Source organism: Phyllostomus discolor, chromosome X, assembly GCF_004126475.2.
Source record: "Phyllostomus discolor isolate MPI-MPIP mPhyDis1 chromosome X, mPhyDis1.pri.v3, whole genome shotgun sequence".
Lineage (NCBI taxonomy): Eukaryota > Metazoa > Chordata > Mammalia > Chiroptera > Phyllostomidae > Phyllostomus > Phyllostomus discolor.
Window position 1 is genome coordinate 17,425,033 of NC_050198.1, and position 20,694 is coordinate 17,445,726.

Here is a 20,694-nt window from a genome sequence, read left to right on the forward strand (position 1 = left end):
CTATTTAATCTTCTCTAACATGAAGAGTTATGATCAAGTTTGCACCCAGGCAGATAATACTAACTAATTCACAACTGCAATGATGGCAACAGAACATCTTGCCCTTTAAGAAACCATAGCCATCATCAATATATCAACAAATAAGTGCTGGCGAGGATGTGGAGAAAGGCAGCCTTTTTCACTGTTGGTGGGAATGCAGACTGGTGCAGCCACGGTGGAAAGCAGTATGCAGATAGCTCAAAATATTAAAAATGGATCTGCCTTATGACCCAGTGATTCCACTTTTGGGAATTCATCCGAAGAAACCTGAAACACTGATTTGAATGAACATAAGCACCTCTGTGTTCGTTGGAGAGTTATTTACAATCACCAAGATATGGAAATAGCCCAAGTGCCCAGCAGCAGATGAGTGGATAAAACAACTATGGGACATTTACACAATGGAATACTACTCAGCTGTGAAAAAGAAGAAAATGTGGTCCTTTGCAACAGCATGGATGGACCTGGAGAACATTATGCTAAGTGAAATAAGACAGTCAGAGAAAGACAAATACCCTATGATTTCACTCAGACATGAAATCTAATGAACAAACGGCACTAACAAACAAAATAGAGACAAGACTCACAGACAGCAGGATGACAGCTAAGGGTTGGGGGAGGTTAGGGGGTGGAGGGACTGAGCAAAAAGGAAAAAAGACACATGGACACGGACAACAGTGTGGTGATTGCAGGTGGGGGGGGAGTAGTATAAGGGGAGAATGGTAATGGCAAAAAGTACAATGAAAACAAAGAAGTTGTCTTCTAAACCAGAGGAAGCGGGCCACAAGACAGAAGACCACTATGAGAGCCAGCATCCTCTGAGAGCGCTGGCTGTTCTCCATCCCTGGGTATTGCCTTACCTTCCTCAATCGCACAAGCGACTCCAGCAAATCCTTAGGAGTTTATTTCACCCAGTTTTAATTTCCTCATCATAGTTATACCTTTGAGGCCCATGATCAAAATTCAGCCTCATGCCCTCATTCCTACCTGTCATAAACAAATCACTTTATTACACAGGCATATGTTTCACTACATTTTGCTTCATTAAGTCTAGATAATACTAGTAAATTTCTCATTAAATTACCACTGCTTCTAATTATTTACTGTCTTGATTTCTGTTGAAAATGTGAATATTGAAGAGAGACCACCTCCTCTATTTGATGTTGCAAGTATAAATATTAACATTCTATTACTAAAATATAATATAAATTAATCCAGATCACATATTCTCATTTATTTGGGAAACAGATTGAACTTCCAGCCACGTGATTATAACAAAGAATAACAAGTACAATGTTTTTATTTTTAGCCTCAACAGTCATTGCACTTATTAAATGTGTTAATATCATGGGCATAACAATTGAAAATGTGCTTAATTGTTCATCCATGGGGACCAGATAACCTGCATGAGATTGCTATGGATTTTTCATGTCTTTCAATTATTGTTAGAACTTTCTCATTATTGATTATGCTAATACAATTGTCCCTTTTTTTTCTCCTCCTTTCCCCCATCTACCCTTCACCCCCAACCCTCCAGCATTCTGCCTCCTAGTTCACATCCATGAGTCATACATATAAGTTCTTTGGCTTCTCCATTTCCTATACTATTCTTAACCTCCCCATTTATTTTGTACCTACCAGTTATGTTTCTTATTCTCTGTACCTTTTTCCCCATTTTCTCCATCTCCCTCCCCACTGATAACTCTCCATGTGATCTCCATTTCTGTGATTCTGTTCCTGTTCTAGTTGTTTGCTTAGTTTGTTTTTGTTTTTGTTTTTGTTTTTAGGTTCAGTTGGTGGTAGTTGTGAGTATGTTGTCATTTTACTGTACATAATTTTGACCTTCTTCTTTTTCTTAGATAAATTCCTTTAACATTTCATATAATGAGAGCTTGGTGATGAACTTCTTGAACTTTACTTTATCTGGGAAACACTTTCTCTGCCCTTCCATTCTAAATGATAACTTTTCTGGATAGAGTCATCTTGGATGTAGGTCCTTGTGTTTCATGACTTTGAACTTCAAATACTTCTTTCCAGCTCCTTCTTGCCTGCGAGGTTTCTTTTGAGAAATCAGCTGACAGTCTTACAGGAACTCCTTTGTAGGTAACTGTCTCCTTTTCTCTTGCTGCTTTCAAGATTCTCTCCTTCTCTTTAATTTGGGGTAATGTAATTATGATGTGCCCTGGTGTGTGCTTCCTTGGGTCCAACTTCTTTGCGACTCTCTGAGATTCCTGGACTTCCTGGAAGTCTATTTCTTTTGCCAGATTCGGGAAGTTTCCCTTCATTATTTTTTCAAATAAATTTTCAATTTCTTGTTTTTCCTCTTCTCCTTCTGGCACCCCTATCATTCAGATGCTGGAACATTTAAAATTGTCCCAAAGGTTCCTAAGCCTCTCCTCATTATTTTGAATTCTTGTTTCTTCATTCTGTTCTGGTTGAATGTTTATTTCTTCCTTTTCTTCCAAATTGTTGATTTGAGCCCTGGTTTCCTTTCCTTCTCTGTTTGGTTCCCTGTATATTTTTCTTTATTTCACTTTGCAGAAACTTCACTTCTTCCTTCATTTTGTGACCAAACTCAGTCATTTCTGTCAGCTTCCTGATTACCAGTGCTTTGAAACCTGCATCTGATAGGTCAGCTATCTCCTTGTCATCTAGTTGTTTTTCTGGAGCTTTGATCTGTCCTTTCATTTGGGTCATATTTCTTTGTCTCAGTGCACCTGTTATGTTGTAAGGGGTGGAGCCTTAGGGTATTTGCTAGGGCAGGGCAAGCCAGTTGCTGTGTTGTGGTGCTGTATGTGAGGGGAGGGGTCAGAGAGGGAACAATGGCATTTTTGCTCAGTTCTCATTCCACTTTCAGTCACTTCCCTCACTCCCTACAAGTGGACTGCACCCTTTCAGGTTTTGATTCCCAGGTGGGTGGGTCTTTCCTGAAAACTCTCCTGTGACGCTGGGAGTTTCTCCCACTGGCAGACCCCCCACAGGTTTTTACAGTCAGAGGTTTTGAGCCTTTATTTCCCTGAGCTGGAACCCTGTGTTACATGGTCTTGCTTATCAGTTGTTCTTCCTGGTTTATCCGCACACAAATGTGGGGTCACCCTGTCTGCCTGCTGCCACCTCATTCACCTGGTCCACCAGCTGCTGCCTTGCCATGGGCCCTCTCCACCCCAGCTGCCCATCTCCACCCCTCCTACCAGTCTGGATGAATGTTTCCTCTTTAACTTCTTGGTCATCAGACTTTCATACAGTTCAATTTCCTGGCAGTTGTAGTTATTTTTTGTTTTTAAATTGGTTGTTATCATTCTTTTGGTTGTGCAAGGAAGCAATGGGTATCCACCAACCTATGTACACATCCATCTTGGCTGGAAGCTCTGTTAGAACTCTCTAATTGGACTCTGTCTCTGGTCTCTCTCTCCCGCGATCCATCCTATGTAACACCTCTGAAATGGATCTTTGAATATATCTCTGTGCTCATTCTAACCTTTCCAGCTTCTCCAAGTTGTTTCTTTTCGACCTTATCACTACATCTACCTTATGCCTCTCCTTACATGCCCAGTGATGTGGGATTTCTTGATATTTCTGGGACAGGTCATGACATTTTGTGCTTTAATGGTTACTCAAGTTGCGGTCCTCACTTCTGATCTCCTTCCTCTGCATTGCAGGCTTCTACTCCAACTCCCAGATGAGATCATCTGCTGCCTTCTTGGGAAAACTGGGTCTTGGACTTCTCTGGTTCCTTCCCAGATTTTAATGTGCCTGTCTTGAAATACTATAATGATTTTAATGTTGTTCTTCCCCACTAGACCAAGCATGTACCATTTGAATATGTAAACCATAGTAAATACTCAACAAATGTTATTTAATTAGTGCATAAATGACAGTATCTGTACAGTGACAGCTACTGTCTTTACATCCTCACCTCTCAGTGTCTTTGGGACACACTACAAGGAGGTTTTTATGCTCCCAAAGAAAATGTTTTTGTCAAAGTCAACTACAAGCCCCACATGGTTAAAATCCAATGCACAATTCTTTTGTGTTTGCGAGGCTGAATTTTTTAGCAACATTTAATACTGTCATTTCCTCTAGCTTGAAGTACTTTTTTCATTTGGTTTCAGGGACATGACGTGTACCTGGTTTTCTGTATGTATCACAGCTATGACTTTCTAGTCGCATTTGAATGTTTCTTTCCCTCTTTCTCTCTTTCAAATGTGTGGTCAATTCTCAGCCCCATTCCCCAAACTCTCTTCCTAGGGGACCTCATTCAGTCACATGTCTGTAAAACCATTTATAAGCCTATGATTCTCACATTAATATCTTTAGTCCCAGTTTCTCTCATGAGCTCTAGACTCAGCTATCCAACTTCCTTTCCAGCCTCTCTCCACTTGCATGTCTAATGAAAATGAACATGATCAAAATAAAACTCTTGGATTCACATCTCCCCAAATCCCACTGCCCATCCTCCACTTTTCTCCGTTTCCACTAGCCAGGAAGTTAGAAATCATTCTCAATTTTTCTCATACTGCATATCAAATCCATTACAGCAAATCCTATCTCTATAGTAACTTTGATGAATATCCTGGATCCAAGGTATCACACTGACCCCATCATTCCATCCTAATCTATATCACAGCCACCTTCTATGTGGACTATTAGGGTGGCTTCCAGTGTCATCCCCCTGAGTCACTATTGTCCCATTTAGATTTAATGTCCATCCACTCAGCACAAGAAAGCTCTTGGAAGAAGAGAGATCGGATCCCTTCAATCTCCTACACTAAAATGTCCGATGATGTCCCTTTCTGCTTTTCCAAAAGGTTTCTACTTATGATAAGCCCCCCTTAGGGGGAGCTTCCCATACCAGGGGGAAAGAGTAACTGCTTCTATCGTCAGAGATGAGAAGCTGGCAGTAGAATGAGAACTTACATAAATAGACCTTACCAAAACAAACGTTATCTCCCATCCGTTACCCCCATATATATCTCAGTGATTTGCCACAATTTATTATCCCTTGAAATCCTAACCCACTACCTTTATTGGTATATAAGCTCTAAATTCTAACGGCTTCTTTAAGCTACATTTTCTCTGTGCCCCTGTTTACATATACAAATAAATTTTGTCTTTTATCTCGCTAATTTCTCTTTTGTCAGTTTAATTTACAGGCCCCAAGTACTGAACTTAAAAGGGTAGAGGAAAAGCTTTTCCTTTCTGACAACGTAAATGAACACATCAATAAATGGATAGCCTGAGTAACTTTCCTCATCCTTCTAAGCCTCGCTCCATTATTCTTTTTATTGATCACACAACCATTGCCAGAGAAGAAATGGAATTCCTTAAGAGCAAGGACATTAGAAATGTTAAAAGGCTATGGCAGAGAGCTGCCACATTGAGAAATAGTCCACATGGTCTTCATTGAGTCTCATTATTACGTGAAAGTGTTGGGAGGATTAAGATGGGGAATGGAGATAACCCTCTGCATGCAGGTCTCAGGGATGGAAGATGTCTAAACACACATGAAAAGAATAGCAGTTCCTTTGATGCGGGTAGAGCTTATTGCCGACTCCAGTCTGACAGTTCCACACAGCCCAGGTCCCAGCTGTGTCCCCTCACAGAATGACAAGCCTCCCTGAACTTCAGGTCTACCAAAATCTACCCAAATGTGGCCCGCTGCCGAAACACCATCTGATCAGGTGAGGATATTCTCAGGTTCTTCATAAATACTCTTATTGCCATTCACATGTCTTTACTTTTAACTCCTCAAACTCTTCCAACTGACATCAAATGGCTTCTATACAAGTCCAGAAGGAAGATTCACACATCTCTAGAGAAGTGTGAATCTTAGGTCCATTTCATGAATCTATCAGGCGATGATCTACCCACATCTCAATTCTTTGTTTTTAAATACTTTATTTACTTATTTATTTGTTTGTTTATTTTAGAGAGAAGGGAAGGGAAGCAGAAAGAGACAGATACCAAGGTGTAGTTGCCTCTCATACGCCCCCTAAAGGGGACCTGGCCTACAACCCAGGCATGTGCCCTGACTGGGAATCAAACCAACGGCCCTTTGGTTCACAGCCCACACTCAATCCACTGAGCCACACCAGCCAGGGCCATATCTCTATTCTTATTCTTCCAAAGCAGAGTGGAAGCTCACCTGTAGGTCATTTTCATTCAAACCCAAGAAGGTGCCTTTGGCAGAGAAGATATTTAACCAAGAAGTTTCTTTGGGGGATGATTTGGCTAGGGGCCCTCCATAGGGACCTGAAAGAATTATCACTGGAGAAACAGTGGGTATGTACAATACCTTCTGTTTCTGGAGAGAAATCAGGCAAACAGAGAAGCTTAGGGAAATAGGATCTCTGAATGCGTGGCAGGCTCACGCCCACTGTAGTCAACAATGCCCATCTTTATCCTGAGAGCCCTGGGGTGGGAACCACTTAAAATCACTGTGGGGGTTTACCTTTGGCGTAGATCCCCGAGTCCTTCAATGTGGGGCAATCAAAAAGGCTATCCAGGCATTGCATTTTCTCACCCCAAACTCACTTAAGAAATTATGACTGTAAAATAGTCTATTTTTAAATTATCCATGATACTTGAGGCTAATAGTTTTGAAGTCACTTCTGCCACTTATAAGCCTGTGCCTCTCGTACTTTCTGAGACTTGCATGACATTATACTCAGGAATAACCACAACAAAAGTTATTTTATTATCCTGGACAGCATAGGTATAGGACAAAATGTATATAGTACATCTGACTGTTTTACCTTATGAAACACTGATTACTGTGGTTGATGGTTGGTTCTATAGCCTACTCAAAATCTGCGTAACTATTTTTTTCCATTACACATAAGTACAGTTAAAGCACCTGAGCTGGCAGCTTTTTGCTTGAATCATAGTTCTAAAAGTGACAGGGAGTACCAGGTTACAGTGTGCATAGGGAATGACTGTCTGACTTTTGGTGAATTTCTAGAAAGTGGTCCCAGTAAACACTGGGCCAGGCCCAGGGAACTGCTCCATCTACGTGCCCATACAGCAGGGGTCCCCGAAGCGTGGTACCTGGACCAGCATCAGTAGGGTCACTTGGGGACTTTTAGAAATGCCAATCCGCAGGTCTTTCCTCATAGCTATGAAATCAGAAATTCTACGGGTGGGGCTCAGCAATCAGTATTTTCACAAGCCCTCCAGGTAATTTTCAATGTAGACTAACATGTGAAAACACCCTCCTATAGTATTAAAAGCCAAGTGGATTTGAGCAGGTAGGAGCAAGTTCCATGAGCGCTAGCTGGCACTGGGGACTGCCAAGCAGTCCTGAGAGGTGCGGCCGCCCCACTTGCAAGGCAATGGTATGTATATTGATCTGTATCAGGCCCAAAGTGCAGCCTTTCCTACAGCGAGAGCCCTTACTGCTGGCTTAAGCTAATCCTGGCCTTAAAACCCAAATTAGGTAAAAACAGCCTGGATTTCCTTGAGTGAAGCTCCCACACTCTCCATCTCCCTATGGAATGAATACTGAGCACTGTGCCCATGTCATATTAGCACCTCCCTCGTCCCCTCATCTTCGGATGCCACCTCCTTCTCATTTGCCTTGCCCAGAGTGACATGGAAGTGCCCCACGTTCATCCTATGTTCACACAGCCCTGTGCCAAGCACCAGAGATGGCAGCTGAAAAGGCCCTTGCTCTCTGAATCAACCATGCCTGACACATTGCTATCTCTGGGTCTTAATGAAAACTGTTTCTTCTCCCTGAATTACCCTTCCTTTCTCTGATTTCTCATTTTGAGACTGATTCCGCTGCCCTGGGCAGCCAGCACGTTCTGTGTTCACCCCTTTCGGAGCACAGTATTGCCATTATTTGATTACACGCCTGACTCCCCTCAACTAGCTGATCCTGGGAGGCTGTGTCTTTCATCTCTGTATCACCAGCATTTTGCACAGTTCCTACCTGCAGTTGAGAGTTGATAACATTTTGATAGATGAAGGAATGAAAACCAAACAATGGATACTAAGGAGGAAAAAACAAAACACATCCTCCAATAAGTGTGTCTTTTGAACTTCAACACGTCTGTGAGCACACAGATGAACGGAAATCATTTAAAATGAATTTACTTGGGGTTTTGTGACTTCCTCCACTCTTGATTTCACTTGGTAATCAAGGCCCTAAACTGCTTGTTTCTACTTAACCTTACCAAACTCATACGAATTCAGTTGGCGACGTCTCCAAGTGCCAGAGTTGCTTGGAATTGTATACCGACCCTCCAAGGTGCTTAATGAGCCACCCTGGCTGATTAACAACCACCTTCAAGATTGATGAGCATGAAATGCATTTTAATAGCCACCAAACCCTCGCTTCCCTGATTGATAGACCTATCACTGCTATGAACCAAACCAAATCTCTGAAACCCTGGCTGCTCAGATCCGAATTGCAATCTGATCGTGGCATTATTAATATTGGAGTTGGAGATTAATATTACCAACGCGTCCAGCAAACCACGGAGAGAACAAACCCGGGAGTAGGAATGTGAGTTAGAAGTTAATGATTTGTACAGAGTAGTGTGTGGCCTGGGCAGTCCATTCTCGTTGTCAGGTGTGGATGCAAAATGATCGCCCCATCCCTGATTGCAAGACGTATCCATGGCAGTTATGTGCGGTGCATTTGAAAATAATAACTTGAGATGGAGAGACAAAGAGTGAATAGCCAAGGGAGTGTGGCATTCACAAAGAGGCATTTTATCTGCTGGTTCTTAATCAGGGCAGACCTGAATATTCACATTTATAGCACAAAAAAACCTGGAAGAGTGGGCTGGAATTTAAAAGGCCCTTCATCTTGGTCAGGCTCTGTGGGGCGTGCTCCCTGCAGCTGGTGGGCCCCTTCCTGCTTCTGATGTCTCCACCTGCAGGTGGTGGCGCTGGCCCCTGACCTCAGGAAATAAGACGCTCACTCTCTGCCACATTATTCCTGCGGCTGGTAGAGCGCAGACAGGAAGTTAGGGGATGACAAAAGGTCTCTCGCTAAGATTAATCAGCTCAGTAATGGTGGCTCCACGAGCCTTCTTTTTCAAATAAGGTTTTCAAAAAATGTGCTAATATATCTCTTCATTTTTATTTAAAATTCAATAGCAGTATAATTGTAAAGAGAGGGAGGGCATAGGAGAGTCTAGAAGGAAAACATATATTCAACACAGGCCGAAGCGAGCGACCAAAGGGACAGGCGAAAAGATGTGTTGAAACCTTCAAATTGCACAACAGCAGGGTATTTGAGGGAGGAAAGAAACTAGTGGCTTGAATTTTAGAATTTCTCAAACATTTCTGCCCAACCACTCTGAAGGAACGAAATCATATGGATATGAGGAAGCGAGAGAAACGAAGTTGATTCCACGGCGGACTAGAGGGCAAAGGCCCAGGGTTCCACATGTGCTCTATGATCCAGCTCGACTGAGCTTTCCTTCGCAAGTCAGGATGATTTGATTTGGTTTTATATTAATGAATTAATTTATTTATATGTGCTCATTTCATTGAATTTATTGGGATGACACTGGTTCACAAAACCACACAGGTTTCCGTTGTACAGCTCAACAGAACATCACCTGCACACTGCATCGTGCACTCATTGCCCCAGGCAACGTCTCTTTCCAACCTCATTTATGCCCCCTTTGCCCACCTGCCCCTCCCCCCACCCCCTGTCCCTCTGGCCATCACTGCACTGTTGTCTGTGTCTATGTGTGTTATACACACACACACACACACACACACACACACAGGGTCTGGCACATATAACACCCCTTTTCTATTACAAAATCTTTTACTACAAAATCATAAGCATGTCATTCTATAACATAATGAAATCACAGTAAAACACACCATATGACATCTTCAGTGAAATGTTCAAAATAAAACTGTAAATTATTACACCCATATTATTAGCCTGCCAACCACACTCAAGCAGACGTTACTTCTGCTGGACCCTGTAGAAGTAACTTTTCTTTTCTCTTTTCTTTTCTTTTTTCTTTTCTTTTCTCTTTTCTTTTCTTTTCTTTTCTTTTCTTTTCTTTTCTTTTCTTTTCTTTTCTTTTCTTTCCTCTTCTTTTCTTTTCTTTCCTCTCTCCCTCCCTCCCTTCCTTTTCTTTTTTGCTTAATCCCTTCACCTTTTCAGCCCAGTCCCTCAATTCCCCCCCACCCCAACAGCTGTCAGTCTGTTCTCTGTATCTCATGCTACTGTTTCTATTTTGTTTGTTATTTTGCTCATCACATTCCACATGTGAGTGAGATTATACAGTAGTTGTCTTCCTCTGATTGGCTTATTTCATTTAGTGTAATACTTTCCAGGTCCATTCATGCTGTGGCAAAAGGTAAGATTTACAACCAAGTTGTATTAACTACTCCCATCTGTCTGTCTTGTCTTTGAGCTATTTCTTATAATCTATTGGCCAAGCTGTGGAAAAGGGCTTTTGCAAATTGTGGCCTATTCAAGTTATTCGCCAGTATCAAAGGGAATAGCCTACTTGCTGGTACACTTACGAAAGTGTCGCGTAGCCTAAAGCAGTGGTTCTCAGAGCAAGACGGATGAAGGCCAGCAGTGTGGGCATCATCGAGGAACAGGACCATGTTAGAAATACACATTCCAGTCGCACTCCAGACCTTCTGGATTAGCAGCCCTGCCGGTGCAGTGCAGTAGTACGAGGTATAACATACCCTCCAGGAGATTCTGAGGCTGCTGAAGTGTGAGGACCATTGGCCCCCATGTTCTAAACTTTAGCATGACTATCTGCCCACTGTATTTTCTTTCTGTGTTTTGCTTTTTTTAAAGAGAAATATCGACTGGTTGCTTCTCACATGTCCCTAACCGGGGACCTGGCCCACAACACAGGCATGTGCCCTGACTGAGAGAATCGAACTGGTGACCCTTTGGTTCTCAGGCTGGTACTCAATCCACTGAGCCACACCAGCCAGGGATGTATTTCTAAAAAAAGTACACAGAATCCAGGTCTTAAGCCCCTGACACTAATTCAATCAATTTGGGATAAAGGTCAAGAGTTGACAGCTTTTATGAAGGCACCCAGAGAATTCTAAAAGGGGGTGTAGAGATTGCACCTCCAGCAATGCTGGCCCCAGGACAGATGGTTTCTGAACCACGAAGTGTGGCATGCGGTAGCCTGGCCTTCTCTGGATTCCCTCGCCCTCCCCCTCTTTCCTGGAATCCTCTTTTCATAAACATGCCATGCGCTCCCACCCCTCTCTGCCTTTGGTTCTTCTCAGCCTGGTTCGCCACCATCTTTTTTCCTTGTCTATTCAATTTGTACTCCTTTTCACATTTTATGAAAAGCTCTCTCAATTCCCTCGGGCCATGCACATTCCCTCTCTTTTTTGCTCGTCTAACACACCATTCATGGTGGTCTATCTGACTCAGGAAGGGCTTTGGAAAGGTGCCGGCTCCTTCATGCATTCACTCAATAATTATTTATCTGTCCTCTGTTTTGTTTAAGGGACTATGTTAGGCCCTGGAAATTTAATGGTAAGCAAAATGGACACTTCCTACGCTAATGGAGCTTACAGGCTAGACTGAAATCATAACTGTGCCACTTATTAACTGCACAACCCTCGTTATTTAACCTCTTTGCGTCTCAATGTTACCAGCTGTAAGTTGATGACGATAATGTCAGCCTCCCAGAGCTGTGGCAAAGATGAAGTAGCAAGAGTAAAAACAAACATAGGCTGGAACACCTCTTACCCAATACATAGTAGGCCTTCAGCAACAGCAGTAGCTATAATTAGATTATTTATCTCACTCCATTGAAATGGTTTTAAGTTTCTATCCTGCAATAGTCTGTGAAGTCCCTGGAGACTTATCCTATTCATCTTTGAATTCCCTGTCCTTATCACAGTGCCTACAACGTAACTGACATTATAATTCCTCTCTAAATGTTTCCGTCTAAATAAATTGCATGTTCTCAGGCAAGTTGCGTGCCCAAATGTTAAGCATTTTTGTTCTTTCCTAGAAAAGGAGGGCAAAACCAGTCAGATGAACGTCAATGCTGATTTTTGTATTGTTGCTATTTAAGGAATGTACTACTAATAAGAACTTTTCTTCTCACGTTGAACATTATGAGATAAAATAATTGTATCTAAGTTAATGTCATGTCACTAAACTGAACCAGATTTCGCCCAGGCAGGTGCCCTTTACAACACAAAAAGAAAATGAGGAATCCATGTTAACACCTACTTTTCGGAAGCGCCGAAGGAAATCAGCGAAGATACGCTGACCTTGAGGAGGAGTACGGCTGCTGGCCCTCCAGGGGGACTCGCCTCATCTTACACTAAATCCAAAACCAAGTGTTGGCCTTGTGCACACGGACAACGCATGTGTACAGGAAAGAGGCAAACAGGTGAGTTCTGCTGTGAGCAGCTCTCTACTTAAGATCAGAATTGATGCTAACAAGAAAATCCTGTTCTATTACAAAATGGTCTTTTACTTCATGGTTCTTTAACTTGATCAAGATCACCCAGAGAGCTTGTTTACAGATGGCTGGGCCCCCCTGACAGAGTTTCTGATCCAGTAACTCTTGGGTAGGGTCCAAATAGTTTCATGTCTAATCATTCCCAGGTGACATTGATGCAAGGAGCACACTTTGAGAACCGGGGCTCTGATCTCTGAGGGAAAAGGTCCGAAAGTGCCACAAAGAATACTCTGCTTCTAAACAAGGAGAAGCACAAAAGGTTAAAGAAGACAAATGAAAGAATTCTCAGATAACTGAAGTCCTCCAAGTAAATGTAACTGCACCTCTCATAGATACCTGCAACCCTTTGTTGCACAGGCCAGCCTGAATTTACCACTTTATTTTGCATGGTTATTTGTAAGAATCGACTTTCCTATGAGAGTGAATTTCTTAAAAAACTGGATAGATGCCAGAGGGGAGGGAAGGTGGGGGGCTGGGTGAAAAAAGTGAAGGGATTCAGAAGTCCTAATGGGTAGTTACAGAATAGCCATGGGGATGGAAAGTACAGCTTAGGGAATACAGTCAATGACAGTGTAATAACTATGTGTGGTGCCAGGTGGGGACTGCAAATATCAGGGGACCACTCCGTAAAGTATTATCTAACCACTATGCTGTACACCTGAAACTAATACAAAATCAAATTGAATGTAAACTGTAATTGAAAAAAATGTAAATGGTGGTATGGTTTATTCACCATTACGTCTCTCATGGCTTCTATAAAGTCATGCTCAAGGAATGTGTGTTGAATTACAAGAATTCTAAAGAAAACAGACTGTTCACCTCAATCTCTAGGTTGGTAGATGTTTTATGAAGTAGTCCATAGTTAACACACTCTACTGGTTTCACTCTTTGGATTCCTGACTTCCTTTTCCATCTGAAACAATCTGCATAGGTGAAGAATAGGACAACTCCTGCGAGGTGATACATAAATCATACTTAGAGATATTGAAAAAATTAAAACATTATATGGACACCATATATGAAATGTGTCAATTTCATAAAAGTTGTCATTATGCTCCTACTACTGGCCTGGAAGTGTGCTGAATGTTGGACATAGCGAACATGATAATGCTAATAGCTTCAATGCATTGAGCATTTAGGATGCAATAGGCACTACACAAAGTGCTTACCATAAATTATATTTATTCATTTGCCACAACACCCTTAGAGTTGTGGCAAATGAATAGTTGTCACTGTGAGCATCTCTCCATAAAGGAAGAGGAAACCACAACTTGAAAAGATTCATTCATCCAAAGTCGCACAGAGAAGAAATGGTGGAACCCAGACTTGAACTAAGGCTGTCTGAAGTTAGAGCTTGCTCTCAACGTCTCTGCTGTATCAGCTCACTCCCAGGAGCTGCTCAGCTCCCGGGAAAGTCACAGGCAAAGAGACCAGGTCATAATCTAAGATTTAAGCCTGAGTAAAGCTATCAGTTCAGTTTGCATAGGTCCAAAGTTCTAGAACCAGACCCCAAAGGGTAGGTCATTTTTGGATCCACATTAGAAAGATGTTAAGGAATAATTTTTCATGCATTCATTCGATAAATTTGTGTTGAATGCCTGCAGAGCTCCTGACAGAAGGAAAATATGTGAAAAGTCAGAAGAGATCATCACTATTTAGAAGGATCTTGAAAAAAACAAGTTAGTGTGATTGGAGTATAAAGAATAATACAAAGCTAGGAGTCGCGGAAGAGAAGACTGCAAATGTAGCAGAAGTTAGGGCATGCTGGGCCTTGTAAGCAACGTTAGAGCCAAGAGCAACAAAAATCCTTTGAAGTAGGAAAGTTACAAGGCTAGGTTTCCATTTTTAAATGTCCAGTTTGGCTGCAGAGAGAACACTCTGGTGGGGAAGGGCAGCATTATTTTCATTTGACCCATTCAGAGGTTATTGTGGCCGTCCCAATAAGAGATGATGGCAGGCTGGTCCAGGATAGTGATGGATATAGAGAAAACCTGCAGAGATTTTGAGGTTAAATCAGGAAGGTTAGATGATAAATGAAATATGGTGGTTTGAAGGACTGTGAGGAAGCATCAAGTACAAATCTCAGACTTCTAGCCTGCGCTGCTGGGGGTACCATTTACTGGGATGGAACGAAGCAGATGTGCATCGGGTTTGAAGGAGGGATCATCAGTTCAATTTGGTGTTTGCCGAATTTGAGCTGTGGTTGACAGCGGAGATGTCAACTGGACAGGTGGGTACATAAGGCCAGCATTTACGGGGAGAGTTCAGAGCTAGAGATGTACATTTTAGAGGCTTTGCAGGAAAGTTAGTAATTTAAACTGAGAGCATGAGGGAGATCACCTAGGAACAAAAGACATTTATCCTTCTGTGGTGCATTGTGTAGTGAATCAGAAACATACCCTATTTCATTTAAAATTAGAAGGCCAATCTAACCACCCATGGTATAGAATGAAGAGAACTGAAACCTTGAAATTTTGGTCAATGTGTTAGATCTCAAAATTAGGGCTGGGGCAGGAACACAGGTCTTTGGAACTGTAGTTTAATTCTCCAACTTCTATATTTTTCAAAATGTTGTCCTGGGACCAATATAACCAGCATCACCTACAACACTTGTTAGAAATGCAAATATTCAGGCGCCCTCCCTGATCTACTCATTCAGAGGCTCAGGGATTGGGGCTCAGCCCTCCTGGTGGACCTGAGGCATGTTCACTTGTGTCAGTTCCCGCTTTATTTTGCACAATCACTTGTGTGAGCATTTGCACTCATTAGGTAGAGAGGGAAAAGAAGCAACGTGAGACTAATCTTGACTCTGCCAGAGGAGATTCTATAAGCCAGACCCTCATAACATAACAGAAGCCATAGAGAGCATTGGTACATGTGTCTGAAAAGCCAACAATTACGTGTGCCATTTGTGTGCTCTGCAAGAGGGACAGACCGTGGTACCAGGGGAAATGACATTAACAATCCGAGTTGAATAGGGAAAATGGTTTAAGACACAAGGAGGAAAAAATTGACTTGGTAGAACTTGACGGAGAAGGCACTTTGAACCGTCAATCTCAGCTTGATAGATATAAACAGCTATTTCCGAGGCTTAAACACCCACACACCCAACCGTCTTTAGAACAATGTTAGCAATTCTGTATGCTTGACAGATAAACCTCTCTTGAAAATTATCCTCTGGCCATGAGATTTAAAACCAGCAGTTTCTGGTGTTTTGCTGCTTTGAGATATGTAACCTGCACCAGATGTTTATACGTGGGTCTTTAAAAATCTAATAGAATAGTTCACTCAATGTGTTAGCACAATTAAGGAGCACTTCCTTAATGGGGGAAGGGGGCAAATTGATATGTCGAATTTTGAAAAACGTGAATTGTTCTCTGCTCTGTGACAGTCTATCAGCTAGAAATTTCTATTAACTGTCTCTTCTCTATTTCATGAATACAAGGGTAAGTCGCGGTTTTAACAATCGTTTTTGAAACATTCTGGGATCAGAAGGTAGATATTGAATCAGGGTTTAATTGGTATTCAGGACAGTTTTAGTTTTTTATACTTACTATTATCCTACTTTTTAATTTTGTCAAGCTTTTATTTGGACGATTTTCAAACATAAAAATGTGGTAGTACAATTGGCAGTCACAAAGTAGCCAAGGGGATGTAAAGTACAGTGGAGGGAATATAGTCAATATCGCAATAACTATGTGTGGTGCCAGTTGGGCACTAAAAATATCGAGGGGAACACTCTGTCAAGTGTATGACTGCCTAATCACTAATCTGTATACCTGAATCCAATACAAAATTAAATCGAAAGAAAAATGTGACAGTATAATGAACATCTATATAAGTTCACCTAGACTCAATAATTGTTAGTATATGCCATGTTGGTTGGATCTAACTGTTTATCATCTATCTGCCTTTCTGGCTGAACCATTTCATATTTAATGATAACTCTTTGAGCTAGAATATCTAATCAATAAAGTCACACCCACTTCCTGACCAATATATAGACACATACATATATAAGCTTAATTTTGTATGGATAAAATCCATCTATGTTATTGTCCTGGATGAAAAGGTATCCATAGCTTCTACTTGATACTTTAGGCAATTCATCCTTTGTGTCATGAACGCTTGCAACAGCATTCCGATAAATACACTTTCTTTAATGATCACACACAAAAAATACATCAGCTTTGTTCCACTACCTAAATACTGAAACAATGGTATCATCAGCATTTCAAGTACTCTTCAAAGTTTTTCAAGTACCTTTCAAAGTACCTCTTCCTCTTCCAATAGGCTACTCAAAGGGACAAGGCATTTATTTGGTTTGTCAATGCTGTGCTTTCATGGTAAGAACATGATGGGACCACGAATGAAAAGACATGTATTCACTAGCATAATGCTCAAGAGTGTCCGTTATGTCCATCATTTCAATGAAAACAAGGATCATCCATTTTCTTTTAGATGTAATCACTGCTATCCAATGAGAAATTCATAGAGAAAGCAGACAATCCACAAGTACAGTAACTACACGGCAACTTGCTTTCAACTTTCTACATGGATATCCTTTTCCATAAACGTTACTTTCACTGCCACACAAATAACATTGTAGGATTGATAAGAAGACTAGCTGTTAAAATTGTGAAGGTGCTTTGCATGTCATGGCCAGTGTTGTTCTAGTCCACAAAGAAATGTTTCATAATAAAATGTTCATTTATAAAATTGATAGAAGTGTTCCTTGTAAATATATCTTACAAATGCCTAAGATGGCTGAGAGAAAAAAATATTGTAAAAGGGGGTTAACTATTTTTATATTTTCCCTTTCATGCCTCTAATGTAAAATAAATATCCAATCTTTTTAATAGATTCTGATTGCTGCATAGAATCATGAATTAAATGCTAATGATTTGAAATATAATTTAAGAAATTAAAGTATATTCCAAATAGCAAGCAAATCAATTGACATTTATGTTCTCCTGATAAACACAAAGTATCGATTCTTTGAACATAGATTTTTATGGTTACTTTTTCAAATTAACTACATCATTCAAAACTACTGAGTGGTCTGTAAAACCCAAATTGCTCGAACGTTACTTTGGGAGAAATTTTCATGATGCCTTTAAACTCTGAGTGTCAAGTTCAACATTTAGGCTCTAAAGCCTACGGGTGGTATTTATCACCCTTCGACACATTCATCACTCAGGGAAATATATTTAAGAAAGAAAAAAATGAAATAGGAACTCAGGGTTTTAAATATTGTTTCTTACAACCTGTGTAGTTCCTCTTTATGTAAAATCCTTTCATTTGCCAGTTGGAAAGACACCAGATAGTGAGAAGGATTTAAAATGCCCAAATCTTTATGATAAATCTCAAACACAAAGTCTAGAAGAAAACAATAAAGCAGAAACTCAATGTAATATCTAGTTTAATCTGGCAGTTAGTCACACTAAGGCCACCCCCCAAGCTCACCAACTTACCTAGAAATTAAATAGGAAAGGCAGAGTTTGCTGTGGATATCCAGAACAACCTCCTTTCTTATCTTTCCTGTAGTAAAAATTTGTTTCCTCTTTCAAATTGATGCATCCTAGATGAATTTAGTTAAGCTATGAGATCTTTTTTTTTCCAGTGAAACGCTTTTCACTGCAAATAAAAGTGTACTTACCAACAAGTCTCAAATTATTTTCTTCAACACGGTTTGATTAGGTTACTAGAAAGAGGCAAAGGGTCATGCATTCATTCAACAAAAACTTATAGCCACCAAATAAAAGCATGTTTTATGATGAAATGAGAACAGCAAAACAGTAGTTGCCAACACTTGATAGCTCTTAAGATGTGGAAATATCAGTGGCCAATCTGACTGGCAGTGAGGTATGAGTGATTATTTCCAAAATGCTTCAAGAGTTCAAAATTACAATCCTACCACCTAATACCACCCCCGGCCCCTACTTCAAAGGTATTGTAACTACTGATTCGGGATTAAATTCAAGTGCACCGATGACAATGACAAAAGTGAAATGGAAGCATTATGAACACCAGTAACCATTATAGCCTGAAAGCAAAAGAAAGCTTGCCATCAAGAAGTCCCCAATGAGCTTTCTTGCTGAATCTAGGGTTAAATTTTTAAAACTTAGGTGAGACATTGATATTTCCTATAGGAAATGTTATGCCCCAGTTTATTTCCTCGGCTTCTGATTTTGAGGCCAATGGATTTGTGCCATTTTAAAGGTTAGCCAACAGCAAGGGGCTACAGTGACAGAGAGTTATGAAGCTCTACTGCAATACTTTTCTTTTCAGAGGTTGGCTGGTTTCTAAAAGGACAGTTGTGGGTCCCAGAACCCTTTCAGTCTCTTTAAGCTGTTTTTTATTTTCTCCCTCTCCTTTAGTTTTGCTCTTCTCTTTGCCGTCTCAGTGACCTCAGGGTCAGAGAAGTCTTGACCATTGTCATCTCAGAGGAAAGTTCAAACATGGCAGTGACGGCACCAAAGGCTGACACAGACATCTGCGCAATCGGCCTTATCACCCAACCTTTAACCAAGTTGTGAAGAAATAAGAGCAGATTGTAGGTTTTGCTACGTGTACTTTTAGATTTGCAGGTCGAATGTAGATTTTGAGAAGGTTAGGGAATTCAATACAATCACCATGACCCTCACCACTACTCTCACCAACACTGGTATCACCACCGCCAATGCCATCATCATGCACATCGATGGGTGCATTTTGGTTTTTAACATGTCCCACATGCCAGGTACCCCACTAAGCATTTGATGTGTATCATGTCTTTTAGGTTTACAAAAATTCCCCAAATGCATGCCCTATCTAACATGAACATGTTCACACAAAACTGATATCACATCCCAATCCTTGTTTGGTAATGGAAACAATACAATTTAAAAAAAACCCTAATCTCCTGGAATTTAATTGATGAGAAAATTCTAAACTGTCTACTGTGTCCTAGAAGATGGGACATCATTTGGCACCTGCCACGTCTTTCTCCTCATTTCCTGACACCCATCTCCTTCATCGCCAAACGTCACAAGATAATCCCAGCTCCAAAGCTGCACACTTTTCACTCCCTTTGTCTGGATGTTCTTTAGGTGTCTCCCCTCTTTTTGGTGTTTAGGTACCATCTCAAATGTCATTTTATCAAGAGTCCTTTATGTGACTTCTCTAGTGTTACCTCCCGCCTTGCATTCCCGTCCCACTCTACCATGTTGCCCACTTTCGTTTTCTGAATAGAACTTGCCAACGTCTGAAAATTATATCATTTTTATATCTCCTTCATTGGAATCTAATGACCTTGAGAACAAGAACTTTTTTTCTTTATGATCCACTACTGTAATCAATCACCCAGAACAACATCTGGTATATAGGAGGTACTCAATCAATATTGAATGGGTGATCGAACAAACGAATAGCTCTTCAAAATTAGTACTCATTGTCTTATTATCTTTATTTCAAAATATGAGGAAATTGAGGTTTAGAAAGGGTGACAAGTTCAAGATCATATAGCAACCAAGTTGTGCCAGACTTTCAAGTTAAGACTATATACCTACCAAACCAAAAAAAAGTGATTTTGCGTATATCACAATAGATGGAGAATTTTTCAAGATTTTGCATAAGACAACTTTACCTGATTGCCACGTTGGGAGACACATAAGTCATCAAGTACTGCTAGAATGATTTCTTAATCAGACAAGGTCTATACCAATTTAAAAAATCCTCTGAAAATTTTGATAAAAGTTGATCTACTCCTCCTGTTTGAGAACACATTCTTTTCTAGGTATTATGCATTTTACTTTAAAAAATCTGGTGCTCATAATTAAGTTGGCCAAAGGTCATGTTGTATAGCACAATGCCCTGCACTGGGTGTCACGTGACAAGGTCTTGCATAGAGAAAATCCTAAAGACCCCACTGAATGAATTCAGTAAGTTGTAGGACACAAAATGAACGTGCAAAATCTGTTACACTATATATGTTGAAAGCAAACATTCTGAAAACAAAATAAAGAAAACTCTAGCATCCCAAACAATGAGATACTTAGGAATAAATTTAACCAAGGAAGTCAAAGACCTATATACAGAGAACTATATGATATTGATGAAAGAACTTAGATATAAAAATAAATGTAAAGATATCCCATGTTCTTTTTTAAAATTATTTTATTGTTGTTCAAGTACAGATATCCCATGTTCCTGAATCAAAGACAATATTGTT

At 40.6% G+C, this 20,694-nt stretch overlaps 1 protein-coding gene and 1 long non-coding RNA gene across 4 annotated transcripts in view; both read right to left on the reverse strand.

The window, feature by feature from the left end:
• The window catches only part of DMD (dystrophin), a 1,951,120-nt gene that overhangs the window by 935,799 nt on the left and 994,627 nt on the right, over positions 1-20,694 (reverse strand). The gene's annotated exons all lie outside the window — the stretch shown is intronic.
• LOC118498511 lies at positions 12,956-16,245 on the reverse strand. Its single transcript, XR_004900992.1, has 3 exons — positions 16,107-16,245; positions 13,126-13,127; positions 12,956-12,986 (listed from the first exon to the last, which is right to left on the reverse strand). It is a non-coding gene; the product is annotated as an uncharacterized LOC118498511 (long non-coding RNA).